A 22261-nucleotide genomic window follows, 5' to 3' on the forward strand; every position below is an offset into this window, starting at 1 on the left:
AAATGCCTCAGTGTGATGAATTGTTGCGTTGATGTGTAGGCGGGGGAAACGGGTAGTGCTGACCGATAGTAGCCAACCGCCTCTCGTTCTGTATCGCGGCCATTCGCAGGAGTCTAGTCCGAAATACTATTAGTTCAATTTGTATACCTAGCTGAGCTAGATAACCATGGAATAACGATGCCATAGAATGAGGAATGAAAACCTGAACCGACGATTCGTTCACTTGATGCTGACGTAAAGCTCGAGCACCGAAAGCGCTATCGTAGAGGGCACCTAGGAAAGCTCGCCATTACTACTACCACCCAAATCTTGGGGCTCGCAGTTTCCTGGTCGGTAGTGTTGACTTCTAGTTATGTTTCGGGCCGAACTCACGTCATCCGTCTTCGATCAAAAATTTAACATTGTGTGTGGGTGTGCGTGTATTTGCGCCATATTGAGCAGAAGTGTACGACTCTTTGCCTGCCTGTTCTGCCTATCAGGCAAACCCCTTTGTTAATGGTCCGACCGAACACTTGCCTGCTATGCCGGATCGGCCGCCATTACAGCGGGAATTGCTGCTATGAGAGATGTCTCGTTATAGCCTAAGCACCGTTCTCAACGGATACCGCGAACAATTAGTAGCCTCTCGATAGTTCTCTCGTAGCCTGGCTATAAGGCTGAGCATGAGCGAATGTCAATCTATGCAAACGAAATCTTGGTATATGTTCTTTTTTTTTTTTTTTTTTTAACAAAAAAGAAACATTTGATACTGGCTTATATGCAACATAACCAGCCGACAACTTGATAATGATGGCTGGGAATAAGCGGCACATGGTTTTAGAGTGGAGCAGAAGCGCCTGTTCGTTGCTAACATGTTTGATACATGTCGTATTGCTACTTTACGTATCGTCTATTGATATGTATAATCATGTGTATTAGTTATATCGGTACTCTTTATGTTGCTAATTAAAATCGTCCAGTCTTGCTTCACTAAACCCGCTTAAGCTAGAAGACATCACGCACTGAGTAGACGAACGAGTCAATGAGAACAACAAAAAAAAATACAATTAGGTATCCTCCAGTGTCCAGAATGGTTTACTGATTGCCTGTTTGTCAGATGGGTGCCAATCAATGCTCGGTGTCAACTAACTAGCGTTAGCTGACTGGCCGAGGTCAGCCGAAACGTTCTATCGCTTATTAAGGGTGGATTCTACAGCGTACCGTACGTATAGAGCAGTATGATACGTCCCGTATGCTCAACTTACCGACAAGTTAAACAACCAATGGACAAGCCTAGCGAACGAACGAACGATCATCTACTGGTCATCACTGGCTGGTCATCATTTTCAAGCTAGTTCAACAAATTTCTTTTACTTTTCTACAAGATTTGATCCCTTTATATTACAGCATATAGTGACAAAGAATACGTGAAGTTATCGGTTAGTCACTCGGTGAGGCTGTTGGCTGAATATTCGCTTTCGGTTTTCTGCTGAGAGAACTGAAGTGGTTGGGCGCCGAGTAGAGGCACAATCGCAGTAGGAACCACAATGGCGCATGGGGGCCAGATGCTCTCCCTTAAAGCCCCCCAATTCGCTTGTCTTGTCTGCCCTTCGCTAGCGCAAGATTGTAATTGCATTAGCATATTCATCGCGTTAAAGGCGACTGAGTTGGAAGTTTGTCTATCCTCAACCTTATTATCAGTATATTTGAAGTGAAAAAGAATGTTCTTCTAGTTCGAGTTCGGGGAGCAGTACCGCTGCAGTAATTAAACGGGTAATCATGGCCTATTATGCCGTGTACGCCCGGTTCGCAAACGTCAACTAATACGTTACGCAACATTTGCTTCAATACCTCAAAAAAAATTACCTCAATTACTGTACTTCGATTCGAACGAAGCCTTGCGCGAGCGCCTACATAACCTATGGAGTCGAATTTGGCTTACCCGAGTAGTCGTTGTGAGATACGAACGAAAAATATAGGTCGAGAGCCTCGGTAAAGAAACATATCAGTTCTTAAAACGAATTATCGCAACATAGGGCGCAACCATCGAAATATTTGAGAGCAGGCTCGCCATTACCCCGTAAATACAACCCAAAAAAAAAACAAACAAAGGTAATATCAAAACGATTGTGTAGAAAGTTAGAGATTTAAATAGCATAGACAGACTGCGGCTTTCGGACAAAGGTACTTTGACAGTTTAAAAGGGTCTGCTAACAGTTGAAGAGTCTTCATTTCACATCATAGGAAAAGATTATTGCAATGAAGAACGGAACTACCTGTGTCACAGGTACCATTTCTATGCATACTACCTAGCATTCTGACACTATTCAATAAAATCCTTTTGAATGAACGCAGCAGATCTTCCTATAGTAGTAGTAGTAGTAGTAGTTGTTGTTACATTTAAACGCTATGGCGTTACTGGGCGGAGTTATTGACATGGTATTAGATTGTTCCTGAAACGTTACGATAGTTTGGATGTCTCGTGCTACTTCATGAAAGCTTCGATTCGAGACCTACCACGTATAGGCACATACACGCCTATAATCTACAACAAAACGACAAAAGAAAGTTAGAAGATACAATTACAAAAAATACATATAATAACGTTATTATTATCACTTTAGAAACATAAAGTGTTTGTTCGATTTTTTATTTAACGGCTTTGTTCTGAATTCCCTCTAAAAACAACAAATTAAAAATTGTAGACAATAATATCCTATACTCTAACAAAGAGTAGATCGTTTATTCTATTCACAGATATAGTTTGGTGAAATTGTAGACCGACCTAGTTCATTTATCGGACCTCTGATAGAAGTTTTCACTGGTGATATTCCCAGAAAGTTACTGGCCAAAGAGGGCAGTTCAGGATCGTTATTATTACTTTAGTCTCCGGCTCATAGCTCAGGTGCAAACCAATTTGCATATGTTTCAGGCGCGTAGGTGTAGTAAAATGATACTAAGGCCAGAAAAAGTTTACAAATTATTAGAATCGATGTCTTCTCTGACTTCAGTCGAGTTATGCAGAAACTCATAACACCTGTTTCAAACTGATAAATAGTACAGTTAGAGACCTGCAGTGATATAAGCTCTCTACAATTGTCAAAGATGGACCGGTGTAATTAGTTATTTAGGCCGTCAATGCTCTGCTCACTAGCGTAATAACACGAAATTAGCCAGTCTTGATGAGCCACAATCCCGAGGGGATTCCGAAGAATACCGAACCCCCATCTCGCTTACGGTGCAGAAGATTTCATCTGCTGCTGCTGCTGCTGATACGTGTACCATGTAGCCGACGTCTTGTCACGCTTCAAAGGGTAATGTCGCGTGCATACTTACGTCTGGATAGCCCAATGACGCTGTTTTCCTTTGACCGCGCGACTGTCAAGGAAATAGTATTACATGATTTCTATGAATAGATCTTCTACACCGTGCGATAAGTTAGGGGCTCCGTTGCTGTGTTTTAATGTGGGCACAGGGCAGACTTACATAGACTATATGTATCACTGGCTTGATTATGGTTATGTGCAATGCTTATGTAACGGAGCAACGCGTTGCTAGACTGTATTTTTTTTTAGCAACGGCTTAGCAAACCGGGACAGAGATGGAAATTGTCTTATAATACATTCAACACAATCTGCAGGTGCTGGACTCTTCGATCTTGATGGCCCACCGCTAAATACCGTCTAGGCATTGACTAGCATGGTCTTTACGGCAATTTAGCTGATGAAAGATTGCCCAAAACCGCTCTCTCACTAACGTCAATATACAAAATAGCGAACGGTGTAATGGTTGTACGAACCAACCATGTCATATGGCGGGCGATACTGATGTGGGCATTTTTGTCAGCGATTGTTATCAATCTACCGTTGCTTCCGCTGCTCTCGAGCCCACTCTGCTAGTACTCCGTAGTTGTGGCCAGTTTAAGAGCTGAACCGAAACTGGGCACGAGGGAAGCTTGTTGAAGCTATGTGAAAATGGCACGTCGTAAAGCCTTACTTACTTACTTACTTACTACCCTTTCGAGGCACCGTCGCAGCTCGCAGATGTGCCGGATATTTCCCAGTGGAAACATGCAGTATGAAATGCAATTAATATATCTTGCGCCGTCTATTAATTTTAATCACATGGTAGTTACATCTATTGAAGTAATTGTCGAAATCTGCAGCTACGAAAAATACGCACAGGGTGTTGCGCCAACGGCAAAGAAGATTTAGCGGTCTCGAGTATGAACGCAAGAAAAACCTGCCTAAAGTATTTTTCAAATAGATTCATTACTATTATTTTTTTACTAAAAGCTACACCTCTCTTACGTATAACCCTGACTGCCAGCTCTTCAACTGACCAGTATTATGGACTATATGGAATAACCAATACCGCGTAATAGTATTATTAATAAGTAATAGTACTATTAATAAGCAAAACCATTCCATGCTCAAAAAAAATTTTTTTTCGCGGGTCCGAACCCAGTTTGATCTAATATTAGACTTTTGTAATGAACGTTTTGCGAACGTAATTTGTTGATGATCTGGTATGTAATTGCATGATGGGCGTTACCCCCCAATCTAGAAAGTATTCTTATCCAGCCATAATCTTGTATGGTTGTAGGTCCAAATTAGAAACAACAATAATCTTCAAACTGGTGTTGACTTTCACAATCTCAGAAGAATTATCGAGTTCTGTAAACTTTTTAACGAAGTAGTTCTGATACAAACTAAGAACGATAAAAAAATCGGCTCTTCTAATATGAACATCGGGAATCAGATCTCATGGCTTGAAAGGCCATGATTTTAAGTTATGCAGCCAATAAAATTAGTTGTCCTGTTCGGCCAGTCGACAACTATAGAATTCTTCATAAAATTAGCCTTCAACAATTACTTCAATAGAAGAATTCAATTTCGTTGTTATAAAACGACGCTTTCTCGTATAAGCTGTAACTTCCATAGAAGTTCAAATGGGTGTCAGTAACTGTCCTATATAAAATTGCTATTAAATTATCTGAATCACTAAGTACCGAAATCAACTATTTCCAATACATAACTTCCGATTACGTCACCTGACGTTGGCACGGGCCACGGTCCGCTCTAACCAGGAAGTCCAATTTGGGGTTAAGTTCGTTTTCGTAATTCCTGTTAGACTAACTTCGAGCAAAGAGTTCCAGTGAATCAAGCCTATAATTTCGATGAAGTATCAAATACACGTAGCATTATGGTGTTTGACATTCGAAAACAAAAAGTGTTAAAAGGTATTGTCAATAAAATACCTCAATCATCGTTGCTTCATCTGGCTGAAGTTTTACTTAACGATGGTGCGAAGTGTATTACGAGTAATTTCATGGCTGACCCAGCTAAACATTGTGGCTGTGATGAGAAAGATGAATGATTGACATTGATATCAGTATGGATCTGTAGCGCAACCCTGTAAACATAAAAAAAAAACTATTTTTTATGTTTCTGTTCACCCGCTTCCAGTGAGTATGGAATATGTGATATTTAACTCATCGTAAGTATGCGTTCGTTTTCGCGTTGGCGGTATCATGGTAGTGATACGTTGCGATGCCGAAACATCAAACTCGTCCAGTTTTAGCAACGGTTGCTAGTCACGACAAAGCTTCAACTGCTCGTGCACGTAGCTTCCGACGTAGCTGATATATCGTGCGACACAAAAAGTATAATACCAAACGTTTTTAATAGAGTCACCTAAACGTGCCCCTTGGAGGTGCCTGTTTTGCCTTTTTGAATATTGTTTTGTTTTGCCATGACGAACAAGCTCCAGCCATTTGGACTGAAACAAAAAAAAAAATGCGGTGCTAGCTGTTTTGCAAAGACATGCGCGCTATCCGAACCAGTTATATGGATGACCGATAAGTGTAATACATTTTACTAAGCAGTAAGCTCACTAGACAACAGCTTAACGACGACGAATAGCCATGATAAAGATCAGAATTGATACTTATATAAATAGATAATTTAATTTTTTGTGGGTTAGCCTAGAGACCCTAATCTTAATTTCAAAAAGGCAGGACAAACTGTTTATATCAGAGTTTTGCTTACCCCATGTCTGAATTTATATTACTGGTCTAGCCGACCACCTGTTTTTGGCTACTTTGAATATTGTTTACTTTGTTGCAACAAAGCATCAGTCAGCATATCGTTTGTCAGAGATAAAATGGTTAAAAACAGTTGCGTTTTCGTTAGTGCAAAGCTACAACACAGAGCAAATATTTTGCTTGGAAAACCCGGTCTGTGCTAGAGATTGCGGGTCGTCGTTAAGGACTACAAGTGATACAAGGCATGTATAAACGGTATACGTGCTGTTCTTAATATGTCTGTTGTTTGAATGTCATAGTCTTACTATTGAGCTGCCGTTTCGGTAGATAAAAATCACATTTTTCTCTTTAATCTAATTGCTTTTCACTATGCACACCATATTTGTCAATTAAGGTAAACGGCTAGGATACACGTAATTAACTGCATCTTTTTGAAGCCAAATACTTTTCATATGGGCCTAATTAGGCAGCAGAAGGATTCCTCCGTATGAAACACGTTACAGTCTTTAAATAAACCCGCTTTATTTGCTTGTATTGCTAGGCCTGCCGGCTTGGCTAAGTCCTCTCCTCGAATGAGCACGGGACAAAGGCAGCTTGCAAAGAGGAGGTAAAATATGCATGCCTATCATCGACAATAGTTTCACTTCATATTGCCACTTCCACTTATTTTTTGCCATATTTTATCTGAGACGTTGCACGTGCATTCCCCCCTCTTTCAACTTGGTTCCCATTGTCGACTCTTAACGGTTCGCTCTCTTGATTTTCCTCTTGGCGGGATTTCGGTCCCGCTCTATGTGTGCATGTCGGCCTGACGCGCAGAGGTTTAGCACAGCCGAATGCGGAGACGAAAAAGACGAAGTCCCTTTACCATGAATTTCTTCAGCTACCCAGTCTGCTTGACCGAGCACCCACACCCCCTCCCACTAACTCAGTTTATCGTTTCGACATGCTCTTATAGGCCTCTCATTCCTTTTCCCGGTCTTTCATCCAGGCTTCTCGACGGGCTTTGTCGCTGCAGTGGCGGTTGCAGCGGCAATGAAATTAACCTCATCTTCATGCACCCCTCTCCGGCCAAAGGACATCCGGGAGCTTCGACTCCACCGTGTCCGGTTGAATCCTGGACTGGCGCACAGTAGCAGCAGCAGCAACGGAGAAAGCGTGAGGTGAACGACTGCTTCTTTTATATTCTTTCTGCCCTATCTTCAACATAGTTACAACAAGCGCGCTCGACGGCCGCCGCTGCTTCTGTTGCTATTAGCAAGAAGATATAAGACCGTTACCGTTTGAACTACAAGCCGTCCTGTTCGGCGTAAGCCCCATCTGTGCAACCACATCGATGTATGTTCACTGCCGGCGCCCCCAGAACTCCACTACACCCATGAGGGCAGAGTCAGTTTGGCCAAATGCAGGGGCCACGATTTCGTTGTCTTGCTTGTCGCCCTCGTCGTCGTCGTCGTCGTAGTCGTATCTCCTAGATGCGCTAGGTTACACGATCCAGATAGGGCTAGACGATAGAAGCGGTGAGGGCTTTAACTTTCGCCCCTCGCTTTTCAGCTGAAAAGAAGCTCGCACGCTAAGGGCCCATACGTCTACAAGAGACATGGTCACCTCATGTAAAGCTAAAAGCAACATGCAATTCCCCCATGGATCGGTGTGGCATCCAAGTGAACTACTTACGCCCATTCAGGGCACAACCCAACGATCCTTCCTTTCTTGTAGGATCGCGTTCCTATTCGTTCTCATAGATCTCGTTATGTATTAACAGCATTCGGGCTGCCAAACGATTGGATGCTCTTACTTGTTGGCTTCCTTGGATCGACGTGCCCCTTTTTATAGCGTCGCCAATCGTGGGGTTTATTTACTAACGATGGCAGCCCAATAGCGCAAATAGCACCACAAAAACCTGAAACTTGAATTGTCGACTCTTATATTCCTCCCATATTTATACATAAATTACAAAGAAAATGAGTTTAACAGCCGCTGTTCTACTGTCAGATTAAGCACGCCACGCTGACTGCTCGGTTGAGTACAATATGATCGTTATGGTACAGTTGGAATTTCTTCGAAAAGTGGACAATATGGTGAAATAATAAAAAGTGGTAAGCAAGTGTTTCTGAAAACACATCCTAACTGCACTGCGTGCGTGCGTGCGTTCCAATATGTGATTTTATTTTGTATGAGCAAAACATCCAGTGTTTCGAATGAAAGATGAACTTACAAAAGGTAGTCCATGATGAACTTGAAACCGTAGCAAATCACGCGATCCAGTTTCTAATTGCATTCGATCACTTTTTTGTGGGCTTTTGGTGGGCTTGGGGGCGCCATAGACTTTGTGAGAGAATATGGATATTTTGGACATGCATCTCTGGTCGCTTCAAGCATGTTTTGGAGGGCTTAGGCCAGCATATGATATAACCGCCAAGTTCATAAGGTAAAAGCAAGAACAATGAGCATATATACGAGAAGGTACTTCTTAAGGCGGTATACAAATCAATTCGATTGATAAGGTTGTTGCCGAAACTGTTTTGTTTGCTTTCTATGAGCGCAATGAACTTTGAGCCGGTCATGCTTAAAATGCTAATAATTATGTATAAAAATTCAAAGAATCTTCATAGTTATGCATCCTCCTATATACGATAAACTGAATCATAATCATTACCGCCAGAGGCTGAAAGAACGACATCGGCACTCTGTTTCCTATCAGAATTAACTCAAGCCTCAAATACAATTGGGACAATGTATACGTATACTCATCTATAGTCAATGAGAACCGTGAAGCAGTTGAGTTATCGATAGTCAAATGTTTGCGTCGATACGTCTGAGCCAATGGAATGTGTAATAGGTGACCAACGACTAAAAAAGACTGACACGTAACATAACGCAGCAACAGCTGGTGTTGCCGCTTTGCCGTCTTTGTCTCTGCGAAACGTTATTCTTCATTATTAACGCCTGCTTCTGTACTGTTACAAAGTTGTCACAGACAAAATAGAGACAAGATAAAAGCTAATGAATAAGCAAGGCTATTGTTAGCATGTTATCTGTGGTTTCCCTCCGGCCGCCTCTTATAAGGCAGACCCCTCCATGAACCTGTATCAAATGCTGGACCAGCTTCCTTGCTTTCAACGGGGCCTCATGTGGAATACGGGAGCAGTGTTTGCCCCTTGCCATTGATGGAAATACTTACTACATCGACCGTTGCTTTTAGAGGCTCAGTGCTCAAGCTCTCCTCTATCACAAAATTCTCTTAATGTTTGTATAGCGGGTGCTTTGCTTACCCTGGCTTCCTCTTGATTCATCCACAATCCCCTGTGACCCCGATGGGTCTCAGACGAGTGTTTGATGTCACTGTTCACATGCAGTCGTGGTACATAACAGCATCCCTATATGGCCCACTATTGTTCGTCGTACGGATCTGTTTCGGTGGATAACTGCAAAGGACACCATTTAACAAACCAGAAACTGAACCGCTGCATCGATGAGCCCGCCACTTGAGCTTCACACTAATCTCAATAGACTCCACAATGACCTTCTATGTTTAGAAGTGCCTGTATATCTCTGCACTCGTGTCTTTTTACGTTTGCGCTCAGTGTGTTATAAGGTATCTTGAGAATGAAGATGGGAGACCAGAGTGATAATAGCAATGGATACGCAGTATATATCCATTTAGACACCTAGTTAGCTGTATACCTATAATGATGGTGTTGGACAGGTAAGAATTGTCGATAACCTTTGACCATTTCAGAGAAACCTAACGTTCATGCTAGCACAACGTGGACACTGTCACATGGCAGTCGCCAAAAGTTCTACTTCTTACCAACTGATGGCTACCTGGCTGTACCTTTTCCCCGGTCCCCATTCTACTGCAATTCCCTACAGTGAGCAAGAACGGCTAAGAAGGAAGTACACATTTAAGTGTTTACAACGGAACGACTCGGTACATCAAACGGGTCCTCCAGCCACTGGTTATAGCTGCTGTCGCCCTAGACTGGTCCGCCTTATTGCTTGTTAAGCCAAGTTATCGAACTAGGCAAGCATATGGTTGTTCTTTTGATCGTGTGCGTGGTAGCTAGGCCATGCTGGCAATACAGTTTGGCTGTACAGCCAAGAGTTTTCTGCCGTAATCTGCACAGTTGACACCAAACTAGTGCCACATATGTGACGGACCGAACTACCTACGTGCTTCATAATGTAGTGGTTAAAGTTTTCCTATTTCGATGGGCCAGGCTGTGTGTTCCGGTCGCAACAATAGAAACACGAAAAAAAGACAATGCTGTAAAATGAGAGAGTCGAAGTGGCGGAGATCCCAATGAGGCAATTGGATCGTGGCTATATTGTACTAGGTCCACGGCGACGCGGCAGAATTAAGCCTAACACAGAAAGGAAACGGTACAAGCAAACAATAGAGGAAGAAGAAAGAAGCAGGAACGACAATGACATCGTTTTTCCGTCTTTATCGCTTCTCCATCTGCCTCTAGATGGCTGACTAACTGGCTGGCTCGTTGGGTCAGGTGGTAGCGTTACCGACGCCAGTCTTGTCGAAGATCCTCCGTTACCAGGAGGCAAAGCGGAAAGCATCCGAGGAATTATGTAGGAATCACCAAAGGCGCTATGTGCGATACTCTGTTCCTAGCCTGTCTTCAACATATTTTGTCTTCCATCGAGATAGAGCATTTGTGCCAGCACTTTCCTCCCGTAGCACCTAGTTGCTTCGAACTCATGCTGAGGCAAACAGAGTAAGTCGAGTGACTTCGTTCGAGCAGCGCCGTTGCCATTCCAGGAGGCAGAGTGAGGTCAATGTTATACGCTTTTGCTCGTCCGTTCAGCCGCATTGCGTCAAAGAATAAAGCGGTTGCATTTGCTGGCAATCCCATGCCAAGCAATAACAAGTAGTAGGCTGGAAGCCTGATGAAGGTAGCAGCCGACCGCCTGACGTTTCTCTGATTGAAGACGATTCGGGTTCACAAAACAGACGGCGCAAGAACGGAGCAGGCGACACTACTTTGACGCAGCCAGTCAGTCAAGCCGGCGTCACTCACGCACCCACGTTTGTCTTCTATGCTCACCTCTGGCCCTCTCTTTCTCCTATTTTTTTCTGCAGCTTCGTGGCTCTATTTGTGTCAGTCAGCCAGTCAGCACCTCCAGAAGCAAATTTTTTCGGGCAAAAGCGCGGGCTCGTCTACGTGAAAATGGATACACATACAACAAGTTTGTACGTAATCGTACAGTTAGAGCAGACCAAGAGAAAGAAAAACGGGCAAAAGACGATTACAAGTAGACACTCGGGCACACAGCCGCGACGCAAATATCGGTATCGCATCTGCCAGTCGCTGCTTGTAGAGCCCGTGACACCAGGTGGTGCTGCTCCTTAGCAAACAACTGGAAAAAAGTACGCCAGAAATGGGAAGGAATCTTCAGCAGTGTTCGATACATGATCTCATATAAATAAAGTGGATCCATACACATGGCCTCAAAAGCCATTTTTCAAAATAACATTCTTAGTACAGCTTATTATAGGTAGCTGCCCCCAAGAAGAGGCATAAACAGAAATGAAGCTTGATATGTGAAACATAGAAGGTTATGTCGTAGAGTACTATCGGTTCTCTGAAACCCTTGTACCATAAATGTTCTCAGTCTTTTGGTGTATCGCCGAAATCACTAAACAGTTTGCCGGTGGCCAACTAACCCTAAAAAACTGGTACTGCATATTTGCTATACTGTGCGTCTGTTTACTTATATAACTAATACGGCGCTATCTACACAATTCCAAGAAAGCTATAATATAAATTATATAGTTTTCTTTTGCACATCAAGGATGCTTATTAAAGACAATAAAAATTATAGTACTTCAATCCAAACTTTTTTTATATTAAACATTACAGCTTTTGTGATACACTTTTTTATCATGTCCTACCTCTTCTTTGAAAGAAAATTCCTGCTTAGTATTCTTTGAGTATTTATCCGTTGTTTTACCACTTGGATTTTACCTTTAATTGAATTGCTATTTAGTTGAATTAATATTCCGTATTTGCCTTCATCGATTTCCTGTTTATATATTTTACATCGCCGTTAGGTATTCCATCAGAAGACTGGCTCCCAGCGCGAAACGACGTGTGTCTTTGCGTGGATTCGAACCTACGTGGCCCTAGGAATTGCAGGCAAATACGTTATCCATTAAGCTGTGATAGGATTGATCAACTACGTCGATGTAGTTGCAAAAGTGAGGTAGCACCTAACTCGGTCCACCAAAGAAAGATGACGATATAGATGGATACATGATTAACAACAATATGCACAGATTCTTGGACAAAACCGAGATGTTTAAAGATGATGTAAATACATTCCTTACACAATAGTCTATCATTTGTAAGGATCTCAGCGGGTAGCAGAAGCTAATCTGCATAGCTCTTTAGAATTCAAGGTACTATCGATATTTGAAGTCCAAGTTATATTCCGGTAACAAAAAGAAAACAAATAATACTTTAATAATATGCAAATGTAAAAAAAAATGTGATTTTTCTAGCAGAGATTTACTACTTTGAAGCCTAAAAATTGAAAATATTTTTTTTGACTGGCGACACGTCATATTAAGATCAATCGGTTGCAGGCAGAAAAAAAAAAAAAAAAAGATAAGATTTATCAGAAGCATTCGATAAATTATCTAGCATAGCGTCGACAGCATAGCCAAGGTACTAGTACAAGTATTCCAATACAGTCCAGTTTAATATCGGATAAAATAAAGCGTAGACCGAGAGCTTAAACAAAAATTTGTGCATATGAACAATGGGTGTCTCATGCTATATATAGCATATTAAAAATGATTATTAAATCAAACAACCAATCGTCTGCATCTAACGACCACCACAAGGAAATAACATCTATTCTATCAATAGAACCTAGACTATCATCAACTTAAGCTCGAATACTGAACGAAAAATTCTCGTAGTCTTTTTTGACAATGAAGTGTTTCAAATTCGCATTATCTCACTATATATATATATATATATATATATATATAGTGAGATAATGTATATATGTATTTCGAAACTTTCCTATTATTTTTTATACCACAAAGATAACAAAGCGTGTCGCACTGATTTAGGGGCGTCAAGATTTTATCATTTGCGTACATCGTCAGGGGCAAAGACTAAGGTCACCACTGAGTGGGAGTTTGCCTCGACTGTGTGCAATGAGAGCCTAAATGTTATCCCTTTATTTTGTCTTCGAAATGAAAATAGGGTCATTTCGATGTATCGAAAGCAGGCTCTATCTCGTCCTGACTTAGCTTGTTCCATTCACCTGAAACTCCACACAAACCTGACTACAGCACAGTTAGTAGATGTGTTATACGAGGAGCAGCTGGCAGATCTATTTATGTTGTGCAATGAAGACTATGTGATGGAGAGGTTAAACGCGGCAGCCTTTACCGGTGCACACCCTCTGCTATAACAACGACCGTACTGGCTTGCTATTCTACAGTAGAACACCACCCTTCATTACCGTACGCACCCAGGTTGAGTTTAAAACGAAACGCAATTGAAGGACGCGTTGAAATTCCCTGTAGTAGCTGTGCACGGTTTCAGCGAGAGCCTGACACCAAGTGCTACATTAGTGGCCTATAACGAAGAAATGGCTTATACAGTGCTGCCGACTGCGTCTGTTTCACTTGTTTGGTAGGTCTACTTCGAGTTTTAAAAGACCAAATGAGAACCCAGACAAGGCTGAGTGGAATGGGTCGACCAAAATGACGGGCTGGGGGTAGTCGTGTTAGAAGGCAGCAAAAAAAAGACAACGAAAGACAGACCGGCAGGGATCGACAGAGACATCCCAGAACACCCAGTAAGAAGTCTGTCGATCTGTCGATATCTAGTGAAATTAACCTAAAAGAGGAGCGACGAAATGGCGGCAAACATGCCCCTGCAAGGATCGTATCGATGATAAGGGCTTAGCGAGACTGCCAAAAAACTAGTGGGTGTGATTTTGAAGTTCAAACGGAAGCTTATGTCTCAGAGACATTTACTGTGTGTGCGTCTATCTGTTTATGAGGAGAGAGTTGAAAGCTAGACGTTTCCAAACCTAAATGAGACGCACTGAGGCTTTCGGAAACCTGCTTGCTCTCAGCCAAGTCAAGAACTTGATAGAAAAGCTCGAAGTTGCCGAGCAGCAACAAGGAACGTTTTTATACATTTAGGTTGTAACCCACATATAGACATCTTAGTGCCATATTAAAAAGCGAAAGATAAATAACTTCCGGGTTAAAAAAGGAGTTCAGATGCCGTCGAATAGCATCCATACCTTTGTAAAAACTTAAGTAAACGGTTAAATCTCGAGTACTTAATTCCTAGTTATGTGTAGAAACTGATTACTGGAGAACTTTGAGCGAAGCTTACGGAAACCACCAAAGGTTTGATGAGCCTTTATGTCAGACCAGATAAATCCTTGTTGTGATTATTAATAACTCTTCACTTCCACGGCCCATCTAATCGCAAGTCCGCGAGATTGATTGTACAAAACAAAGGTCTTAAACCTGTGCCTTCTGTATATACTGCACTAAGAAATTCAACTTGTGTTTGAGTAATAGTCTAAAAAAGGGCGCTGATCCCTTCGTATTGTTTGACAGAGATATAGACAACTGACAGGAGGCTGCTCTGCCACTGCTGCAATATGTAAAATAAGAGAAGAGGAAAAAACACAGAATGCATTGGCCGCGTAGCGTTCATATTCCACAGCCGAAATCAGATGTCACATGTTAGCCAGATATGCCAGTAGGGCATACGTGGTACAAAGAGCGGACATTTAGGGGACTGATGCAAAAATAAAAGAACATAGGACGAAACGCCACTTGAGATCATCTTAGACAACGCCAAGGGCAATGGTAAACAGCCTGACTGGCTGAACGCCCTTTGCTGTCGCTTGCGGCAGTGGTATTGCAGGTGGTAGTGGCTGTGCTGGCTACTCAAGCGCGTAATAATACAAGAAGAAGCATAAGATGGGTATTCGCCTCGGTCCGTTGCCCAGCTGGGCTCCATCTAGCAGCATAGGTATCCCGAATTGTGATGCTCCACCCTGTTAGTGGCTAGTCGGTGGATGTCAGAAGCCAGGTTACATTTTTTCAAAATTGGCACGTTTAACTTGTAAAACAATACGACATAATAATCTCTCACGCTGAAATAGTGAAAATCAAACGAACTTAGTTGACATACTTCTTGAGTGACCAAAAACTATCTAGCTTCTATGGCCAGAGCTCGCCGTCAAATAATGCCGCTAACATAGAGTGAGTCGACCAGTTTTACCAGCAGTCAGCATCTGCTAAGCTTTTTATGTTTCATACAGCCTGGCCTTGTACTTAGTATCCTTCGTACGGGGTACCACAACTAAGTATCGTTTCGCTTCCTCTCTCATGCGCGTCTGAGGTCTCTTCCATAAGAGGGAAAATTAGCAACGCCTCCAGAGGCCAATAGGGTATCCTACCGTCTAGATGCTCGTTGTCCTGCTCTTTTGTGGTGATACGGCGGACAGATTTTGGCGTTACGCCTCAATTGTGCTTCCCTTAGCCGTGTAGACCTATGACAACCACATAGTTAAAATAGCTAGGGTAGTTAGAGCTCAAATCTAAACCGAAATATGTCAAAGAACTTATTCAATAGCTGAGTCTCACGAATGACCCACTACGTTCAGCGTTAGTGGAGTTATCGCCGCCGCCGCCGCCGCCGCCGCCGCCGCTTCCACTGTTGCCGTTAATATTGTGTAATAATTGTAATGATGTTGACATTGCTGCCTTCGTTTTCTCTCTGCTCGAATATCATTTGATCTGGAATCCACCTTGTTGTGGTTATTCCGAGACATTTAACTATTATTTTCATGTGATAAGTCAAATACAATAGACTTTAGAAAGGGGCAAGACAAAAGATTACTTATACACTGACAGTACAGATATATATTTCAGCACGAATCGACCAGGTCCCAAACATATCTCAGCACGATCGCAACTACTAGCCCTCATCTTTTAAACACGAAGCACGAAACAAGGCGACTCTCTCGCGGTTCGAAACTCTTTTCTTTTGCTGCCTACGAATGTGCTGGCTGTGTGGGGCTATACTTGAGTGCTGACTCAGAGCTACTAGGGGCTAATCCATTATGATAAGAAGACCTGCGTACCCTTGCTGCTGCTGCTGCCGCCGCCGCTTCTATAGCCACATCTGCTTCGGCTCCTAAATTGTCCCCCTCCCTGTGCTCACTTGAACGACACCGTAGCCGAGTTATATGAGTTTGGGTATAGGGGCATTCATTTGAACATAAGCTGTGCCATTTCTCGCTAGCCCTCCGCACTTATCATACATACGCGCAGGCCCTTACATGTCCTTTTTCCTTACGACCTCCTGAATTCCGCCTGCATCGCAGATCTGGCTTTAGTCAGCAGCTCTGAATGCAAGCCAACTTGACTGCAGCTGTCAAGAGATTCGTCTGAGCTGAAACCATTGTCAACATTGTGAGGGGCCAAGAGCCTGTCGACGAACAGACAACGTCAATTGCCAGGCAGGAGGAGGGGAAAGTTCACAATTTGAACTTGACTGGGATGGCAACTAGAACGCACTTGTTGGGTAAAGGTAAATGGAGATGGCTGTGCAAACAACTTATTTGAGAAAAACTGAAACGACAACATATGTAAATTATTGCGAGATAATTAATCTGCTCTAGTTTAAATATATCGGGGATTTTCGTGTTGTTCTTTTGTCATCTCGTGTTGTCACTGTTCCACAGGACAAAAGTCAACAACAAGAGAGATGCGATGACCGGTGATTGCCCCTAATTCCAACTAAAACCTAGCAGCACCGACATCAAAATTAAAATATAATAATATTCTAAAGTAGTTCTGTACTCTACCAGTTTTTTTATTGTGTCGCTTTTAACTGCTCTAATCTAGGAACTGCACAGAAGATAACTAGATGCATAGTATCGATGTTTCGAAGTCGTTTAGCGTTCGTTTTATCCTGGATCTGTTTGTTTAAGTGATTATTTACTTAACGAAATGACTGGAAAAAAGGAGGTTTCTAACAAAGGACTATAATATGATAAGCAATTTTTAACCCTATAAGTTAATGTTATTGTAATTTTCCCTAATTCAAACGTGTCATCAATTTCCTGAATGCTAGAACTTGCCTATCGTTCAGTATTATGGGTGTGTTTTGTTGGCTTTTTTTGTATTGCTGGTTCTTGCAATTTAGGATAACGTCTCTATTTCTAGTTCACGGAAGACTTTTATTTAACTGGTCGCCTGATTATGTTCTCGTCGAGCAAGGACAATTTGAACAGGATTCTTCTAAGGAATCTATTTTTTTTTGTAGCCCCGATTTGCCCGTTGAGATTAAAACAAACCAAGACAGCGAATCAAGCAAAGAGAAGACGAAGCCAAAACGAGCCAGGTTGCCTGAAAGAGTGAAGGAAGCATCGGGAAGATACATAACACATTTTAAGCTAAGGAAAAAGCGATAGAGCAATGAAAAGCATCACATAGCGTCGATACAGCGACGCCCCACATATCAGTGCTACAACGCTTTTATGATAGCAGCCGCGGCAAAAGCCTTAGTAGTAGCTCCCCGTTGGCGACGAAACAAATAAACACCTATTTTACCCATGTTGGCGTAATGGTATTCCGAGATGATTCGTGTCTGTCGGTCCGCTTGAGAAAGGTCAGGCACAAAGGAAGTGGGTAATAGAAAAGGGAAAAGTTGAGTAGCAAAAGCATCGTCCTGAAGCACGTACGATGGATAAGGAAACAGATGTGCCCATTTACCGTGGCTTAATGCACGACTCTCGATGAGACATGGAGAAATAAGAGCTAAAAGAGGAAATTGGGATCGACCACGCGCATACACATCGGTTAAGACAGCGATGCCGTTCTAGTAGTATTGCTAGTTGTTTCTAAGCTGCTTCCGGACTTATAATGAGCGTCACGAACGATTTGGTTTTCTTCTGCCTTGCTCTTAGTACACTTATAGGCCAAATCAAGCAAAATTCGCTTAGTGGACACTTTAATTCAGGTCGCATAATATTGTGCAGCAACGTACATCAACACCATGTGATATAAATATGTGTAACTTCAGATTCTTCATAAGGTTCTACGAAAAGCCGTCAACAGACAGGTCAAGCCAACACATCGTATTGACAGTTTTATGTTTAAGAACTCATCATGAACTGAGATAGATCCTTGTAAAGGTGTTGTCAGTCAGACTGAGGCTGTTGTTAGATACAATACACCCTATATAAAAAGGTTTACCGCTGGTGCACGTACAATCGATGACTATCATGGCCGTGAAATAGGTACACTTGGTACACATTGGCCGACTTGGAACATCTTTGGCTGCGCACCGTGATATTTTATGCCAAAGCCTCCATTGCCTTATTTTAGAATGCCCGGTTGGAGGTGGCTCATATAGAGCCATATCGAGTTTTCGTATCGAGCTTTCAATCGCCGTCTCGGTAGCTTCAGAGATTACTACGGCAATAGTGAAACGCAGATACATCGTGCATAGATAGAATCATCCTGATTAGCAAATGTGCCTTCCATACACGGCTATTTCAATTTATTCGCTGGTCATGAGTATTTGAACCATGAAGCAGTCGTGACAATAACAACAGTTAGTAAAGTGACATTTTTTTTTGCAATTACCAATTTTACAATCGCGTTTGATCTATTTGACGGCTCTGTGATACAAACGAATCCGGTCTTGAAACAGCGTAATTTGAAATTTTTGTGCTATTTTTGGGCCACTCCTTGAGATACTCCAGTCCCCTAATCACCGGCGAATGGAAACTAGTTGAGCTTACTTTAAGCAAAATAAGTTCGAAAGAAAAAACATATTTTAGTCTTTCAGTTGCCAGTTCCTCGAAGGTCATACCGTTGCGCAAATTCATCGAAGGTTAATGAAAGCCTAGTGAGCAAATGGTGCAAAGGTTTCAAGAACGGAAATTGGAAGACCAGCAAGGAAATGACCAGAGATCGGGAGCCGAAAGACAAGAATGCATTGCCACAATAGGGCAGATTTTTCATAAAAGCAGAACTTTGAGCCTTGCTGACTTGAGGGCAGCCGGTCGCCTTACCCGAGGCATAGGTCAATCTTTACCGCAGGTCAGAAAAGGCGAAAGCATGGCATCGTCCTGAAAAGAAAGTGGGTCCGATGGCAATGCTAAATATGTTCGGACGTAAGGTAATGACAGCAGATGTAATGGGGACCGACGTCTGCTATTAGGTGATACTCACTGAAACTGAAACAACGGATGCAGCCCGTTGCATCGAGGCCGTCACGGCAATCTAAAATGCGCAATCTGATTCATGACTTAATAACAACACGAAATCTCGTCGCCATGCCACACTCACTGGTTTCCTGCATTGAACAATGTAGTGACCAACGTTAGCGTCGACCCGCTTATTCTGCCGATCTAAGTCCGTGTAATGACGGGACCTTTCATGCCTCGAAGAAAGCAACTGGTGAGTAAACATATCCCACTGTTGAATTACTTCAAGGTAAAGAAGCCATGTGTGGGGCTGTTCAGAAGTTACCGGAGCGGTGGTACAGGTATATAAAAGAATAAAGGAAAGGTCCTCTAAAAGGACGTGAAAAAGGGTCGTTTCAGCTCAGCTGGTTCAAGAGTCATACAGTTTGAAAGTCTGACGGATTCACTTGTGCCAGTTTTAGTATAAAGTACGATGAGCAATTATAATAACTTGTTTACAATTGCAGCCTAACCTCTTAATTGGTTATGTCAATTGTTAAAAATTGCCAATGCCGACAAATAAAAGAAATGAAAGGAACTACGCGTGGCACCAGCAGTATTAGCACCTGTGATGTTAGACAAAATAATTTTGGTAATGTGACATATTCTATAATATACTATCATATTTTATCTTTGTAATGTGCTAAGTGAAAACTTGATTTATCAAGTTGTTGGGAAGTGGTGGCTGTAATTTTTCTGTAGCTGCTAATAGACAAACATACTGTTAAAAAGCGTTCCCTTTGTTCGTTTTGTCACACTGTTTTACCTTACGTTTAAAAAAGGGGAGTGATTTTGTATCACTGGCCTTGTATGGATCTCAAAACGTTGAAAAAATATCTTCTGTGGACGATGAAGAATACATATGTGTATAACCGATAAAGATAGAAATTAATCTAACAGTTATTCCCTTTGAAGGTGACTCAAAGACCCTTGTCAACTCTGAAAGGTGTGCGTTCTTTAGGTAGGAGGTGCTATTCTTGAATCCAGAAGGTGCCACTGTTAATAATAGTTTCAACGATAGAATCCTCGTTATACCTGCCACACTTTTCCTGGTTTTTCAGAGCCAAGCAATATTTTTTCAGGTATCCTAACACCTAGCTACCGGGAACGTGCGTCTAGGTGTTTGAGTAATTTTTAAACTGCGTCCTATTAGCAGACGAAAACTGATAAATATGGAAATAAAGTCTTTATCTGTCTACGATCTTAAGCTGGCCGTCATTAACGAATTTAGAGGCAGAGATACCGTCACTACCAGAAATCAATATATTCAATTATTATGTTGCTGTTTCTCCAAGGTGAGAACGCTGGCAGAATGTATCGAAGGTTGGTGGACGTACCGTGCACTCGGGACACGATCGGCGCAGCTGTTGCTGGCAAAAAAAACACTTTGATACTGGACACATAAAGCGAATAGAGTACTAAATACTAAGCGATTAAGTCTTAGCCAATTGTTCCTCGCAACAGAGTGAGCATGTGGCATCTTCCTTGCCTTCACAACTTCAGATAAGTAGTTTTTTTGATTTGTTGCCGGCCTGTATCACTCTCATTAGTCAGGGTTTCGGATCCCATCAACGAGAAAACACCGAGTTTCGCGTCTTTACTTGTTATGTGCAGCCTCTCTGTAGCGCCCACTATGGCGTCGGAACTATTATATATTAAAACGTTCAGCAGGTTCTGTTAACCTTGGATCTGCTTGCACCTAACCGCCTGTCAGCTTTTTAATGAATACTGCACAAGGTTGTATTATCATACAACCAATGTAAAAAGGACCAATGTTTACGACACATTACGTTTATGCTAAACTCGCCGAACAGGTGAAGCTGGGCTAAATATGATTTGGTATCATCTTTAGTGGCAATTAAATGAAGTTTGGTAAGTACAGTAACGTTAGGAAATCCGCTATATCATTTACGTTTGTACCTGAATATGTCCGCATGATGACGATCGGGAAAAAACTTCGGAACGACAAGGTAGTATTTTACTTTAGAAACAAATAAAATATATTTATTCTTCACGGCCCGAAAAGAAAGTCATCAAGTAACACACATTGGCTCAAGACGTAACGGTACTGGAAAGCAATGCTGAAGTTCCTCTGAAGTGAATTACTAAATAGTATTTGCAAAGCAAACCCTGTAACTTAGTTTCATTCTACTTAACGCCATCAAGTCGTTTATTGTCGACAAACAACTTACATTTACTGAGGTGCCAAAATTATAGTAAAAAGATGTGCTAGATGTCACATTTGATGTGTAGCTTAAATCCGTTCGATGTCTACGCATAGATATGCTTATGTGTACATGGATGCAAGTTGGCGTGAAGTAGCATCTTAGGAGATAATTTTTTCCAACGTCCAAGAAATATTGATGGGTCAAATAATAATATATAATATATAAATAAATAATAGGATTCAGATAATAAATCTAGTCTGCTCATGCAATGGTCTATTTTGACGTAAGCCACGTCTTCGTGGCATGTTATGATGATACATGGCCAACAGATGGCGTTGAGAAATAGGACAAATGAGACTTTTGCGGGCGTAAACGGCAGCTACCAACAGCAAGAACGACAACAGGGTAGCCATACTATTTGCGCACAATCTCAGCTAAATATAGGAGACCTTAACCTTAACCAAATGATGATGGGGTGTAGATCCCGTGGTTTTTATTGTTGTTATTTGGTTGGGCCCTCTCGTCAGAATCGTCCTGAAAGCACAAAGCGTACCCTAAACATGTTCTTACAGATAACTAGAGTCGTGGTTGAAGAATGCAGTTGTTAGCAGCCCAGCATTGGCTGGATGCTGCTAACAACAACAGTTCGATGCAGCGATTGTGTCTGGTTTTCGGTGTTTACTGCTTTCACAGCTCACCTTATGAGTTAACTGCAATGAGATCTAACTAATCACCAGTAAAGCTAAACGCAAATTCGGAGACAGACCCGACACGTGTACATTTGCACGAAATGAAA

General features: G+C 42.0%; 1 long non-coding RNA gene across 3 annotated transcripts in view; it reads left to right on the forward strand.

The window, feature by feature from the left end:
- LOC111262851 (uncharacterized) overlaps nt 1–21660 on the forward strand; it is a 36452-nt gene extending 14792 nt beyond the window's left edge. For 2 of the 3 annotated variants that reach the window (XR_002681892.2, XR_015312066.1), the window contains one exon: nt 20593–21660. This is a non-coding gene — a long non-coding RNA (uncharacterized LOC111262851). Of the gene's footprint in view, nt 1–12095; nt 12501–20592 lie in introns of those variants that run through there. The other variant, XR_015312065.1, reaches the window with a different exon arrangement.
- The last annotated feature ends 601 nt before the right edge of the window (nt 21661–22261 follow it).

Source organism: Varroa jacobsoni, unplaced genomic scaffold, assembly GCF_002532875.2.
Source record: "Varroa jacobsoni isolate VJ856 unplaced genomic scaffold, vjacob_1.0 scaffold_707, whole genome shotgun sequence".
NCBI classification, from domain to species: domain Eukaryota; kingdom Metazoa; phylum Arthropoda; class Arachnida; order Mesostigmata; family Varroidae; genus Varroa; species Varroa jacobsoni.